The sequence below is a fragment of the Meriones unguiculatus genome, chromosome 8, assembly GCF_030254825.1.
Source record: "Meriones unguiculatus strain TT.TT164.6M chromosome 8, Bangor_MerUng_6.1, whole genome shotgun sequence".
Classification (NCBI taxonomy): domain Eukaryota; kingdom Metazoa; phylum Chordata; class Mammalia; order Rodentia; family Muridae; genus Meriones; species Meriones unguiculatus.
The window spans coordinates 123,333,049-123,336,909 of record NC_083356.1 but is presented as its reverse complement, the minus strand read 5'-3'; the positions used below and the strand labels follow the sequence as shown (position 1 = coordinate 123,336,909).

Genomic DNA, 3,861 nt, shown 5'->3' with positions numbered 1-3,861 from the left:
GATGACCCTTTCACTGGTGAAACTCATTAAAGTCACGGCAGGAACTGGCGGTTTGACTGCACCAACGTTTTTGAAGACAATGGCTTCTCCACCCAAGCAACCACAAATTCCAAATGGAACTTGGCACCACCCTGAAGGAACTCTAACTCCACACTGTTGGGGAAGTTTACCAAGATGGCTTCAGAGTAGGCTAAGTTCACACAGCACATTAAAAAAGAAGACCATGTACTCAGTGTCATGATCAGACGATTACATTTAGCAAACAACAGCATGGGTGGAAAAAAAGGTCTACAGAAAAACCCTTTGTTGGACTGCTTTACACTTTCCACAGAACTGAAACTAAGGTAACCTGCTACACAATTAGTCAGGTTGAAGCCTGGTCCTTTCGGCATAAATACAGCCATCTCTGTTTCAGGCCCACCAGCCACATCAACTCAACTCGTTGCTGATGTAAAAGAATCTCTGTACAAGGTCTGGTTGACCAAAAACTATGTTTATGTTCAGCATACTCTATGGCCTTGTTGTTCCAAGAAATTCTCCATTCATAAGCACAGCTGACCCCAAAACTATAAACTTCACTTGGGACTAATTAACATTAAGGTCAGCTTGTCTAGTTAGCAAAAATAACTTAAGTCAGAACTGACTAACCTGTACCACCATCCTCCCTCCTCTATGAGCTAATTGCAATTTTTTTTTTTTTGCCTTTTATTATCTGACCCTGGAAAACATGTCAATGGCACAGTTAGGCTCCCAAGTTCCTTTCTGTGTCCCTAGTCATGACCAGTCTTGGGGTGTTGCATTCTATAAACTATCAATGTCTCACCGAGATTGGTTCTGGAGTGGTTTGTGTGGTCATTCTTGTGCTACACCAGTCATAAATACAATCCTGGAAGTTTGTTGTTGTTGTTGTTGTTTTGTTTTGTTTTGTTTTTTGCCCTTACACATGAGTGTTGTCTAAAAGCTTGTCTTCTTTGTAGCAGTGAGGCCCTGCCACCGCTTTGCATGGCTGAGTTTGCAAATCTGTTGTAACCTATAGCTTTCCTGTCACCTCTCTGGTTCTCCTCTCCTGCTAAGCTTTGTTTCCTGGATGTGATGTAATTAGAACCTCCTACCACTGCCATAGCTACTGCTGCTGCTGGAACCTCCATAGTCACCTTGGTTTTGTGGTTTATCAAAGAACTGGCCTCCACCACCATAAGGGTTAGAACTCCTGCCTCCAAAGTTTCTTCCCTTCATTGATCCAAAATTTGAAGACTGTTTGTTGCAATTGCCAAAATTATTGTAGCTTCCACTACTTCCAAAATTGCTTCCATCATTACCAAATCCATTATAGCCATCCCCACTGCCACCATATCTACCACCACCACAGCTGTTACCAAAGCCACCATGACCACTGAAGTTTCCTTCTCAACCAAAATTGTCACTGCTACCAAAACAACGTCCACAACCACCACCAAAGTTTTTGGAACTACTTCGACCTCTCTGGTTGGACAAAGCACTAGCCAGCTCTTGTTTTGACAGGGCTTTTCTTACTTCACAGTTGTGACCATTCACAATCTTTTGAATAACAATCTAATCCACAGAGTAATGGTCATCAAAGGTGACAAAAGCAAAGTCCTTCTTCTTCCCATTGCCTCTATCAGTCATGATTTCAATAACTTCAATTTTCCCATTACTGCTCAAAATAATCTCGTAGGTGATATTCTCCAGTGTCTTTTTAAATACCACCAGCAAAGATCTTTTTCACAGTTAAGTGGGCACCTGTCTCTGAGAATCTTTTCTTGACAGATGGCTTGAGTTCCACAACTCTTCCATCCACCTTGTGTGCTCTTGCAGTCATAGCGGCATCCACCTCCTCCGCAGTGGCCTATGTGCAAAACCAAAGCCCCAGGATCTCTTGTTGTTTGGGTCTCTCATTACCAAATAGTCGGCAAGTGTCCCCCATTGCTTAAAATGGCTCAGCCTCCCCAAAGAAGAGCTTCTGTGGCTGTTCCAGTTTCTTGGGAGACTCTGACTTAGACATGACAACAGAGTGATGAGAGCCTTTAGCAATGCTTCCTTGGCGGTGTCTACATGCAGAGCGGGAAAGAACACATTTTTTTAAAAAAGAAGATAGAGAGAAAGAGAGAAAGAAAGAAAGAAAGAAAGAAAGAAAGAAAGAAAGAAAGAAAGAAAGGAAGGAAGGAAGGAAGGAAGGAAGGAAGGAAGGAAGGAAAAGAAAGAAAACCATCCCACTCACACTAGCATCAAAACAAAAGTGCACAAAGCATGTCTCGATGTTAATGGTTCCATATACAGGCTGTTCAAAGACAAAAATAACCCAAGACTGATTTTGAATCTAAGAGAGCTAAGAATTAAAGTCATGCTATGAAATAATTAGTAATAAATGTTGGGTAGATTATTTAATGAAAAAAGTGAGTATTTATTGGGCTTACAAACTGTAATCCCCAAAGCCTTCTCTTAACTTTCTCAGAACCTACCAGCCCTAGCCTTTACATGTTGTTTAGTAAAGATCCATCCATCCAAGACTGTTAAACTTAAAATTATTTTAGTCTAGAACCTCACTCTTTTGCACAAAGTCAAAACATTTTTGACTTTTGAAGAAAAACTCATTTTTTTCAAACTAACATATTTTTGTTTTTGTCTTTCTGTTAGATACATAGACATAGTTTAAAATGGCTCTGTTTGCTTGGGGAGTCCAATGGAAGAGTTGGAGGAATGATTGAGGGAGCTGTAGGGTCAAGGTCTCCACAAGAAGACCTGCAGAGCCAACTGGCCTGCGCCCATGGAAGCTCAGAGAGGCAGAACCACCACCTAAAGAGCATGCATGGACTGTCCCTGCACATATGTAGCAGACGCACAGCTTAGTCTTCATGTGGCTCCCCCAGTAACTGGAGCAGGGGCCCTCTGCTCCTGCATCCTGAGGATGCCTCCCTTTGGATCCTGTTTGGCTAACCTTGCTACCCTGTCTGGTGACAGTGGATGCACATAGTTCTGTAGTGACTTAATGTGACAGGGCAGGTTGGTACCCATGAGGGCCTTCCCCTTCTCTGAGGAAAAGGAGAAGGGAGAATTGAGGGGAGGGATGTTTAAAGACTGGGAGGAGAGGCTGAAAGGCAGCATTGAGGATGTAAAGTGAATGAACAAATAAATAATTCTTTTAAGCGCTCTTTTCTTGCTAGGGATCGCATTGGTGCTGACATCAGATGAAGGGCTGAAAGTCCACTTTAAATTTCAATGCAGAGATACATTAAAACTGTCAACTGGGCCTTCAAGGTACCTCAGCAGGTAGGGGTGCTCACTGCCAAACCTGACCTGGGTCTCTGGAACCCAGTGGTGTAAAGAGAGAATAGAAGTAGTAGCATTATAATCTTCTTTTCTCTTATTGCCCATCAAGTTCTGGTCGGAAAACTTCTGAGCCTCACAGTGAAAATACAGAGATTCTCTAGTCCTTCACAATCAACTTTTGTGTACTTGACCCCTGGCTCCAGGAAACAGCACCAGTTCTGCCTACCTGTTCCAGGCTTTCTCTTAACCAATAGCAAATGAGGATGACATTTCCGGGAGAAGGTTTATGTGTTTTTATACTTGTCACTTTCACATAACAGCTGTGTACTTGTGAGGTACAATGTGATGGTTGACTTCATGCTTCATGGTTGAACTTCTGTGACAACGAAATTATGAAACTCGGCCTATTCATCACTGTTATCATTTCTTTGTGATATGGATATTTAGAGTTCTCATTTCTGTGTGCTTGGCTTATACAGTGCACTGTTGTTTTTGGCAGTCGTAGTCAAAACACACAAGCTGCACTTATCATAGTTCACTGTGGCCCCAAGTGATGGCTGTCTTGGCACTATT

The 3,861-nt window shown here is 42.4% G+C and overlaps 1 pseudogene; it reads right to left on the bottom strand.

Annotated features, from left to right (window-relative positions):
- Positions 1-1,098: 1,098 nt before the first annotated feature.
- LOC110547799 (heterogeneous nuclear ribonucleoprotein A1-like) lies at positions 1,099-2,023 on the bottom strand (annotated as a pseudogene).
- Between the last annotated feature and the right edge of the window lie 1,838 nt (positions 2,024-3,861).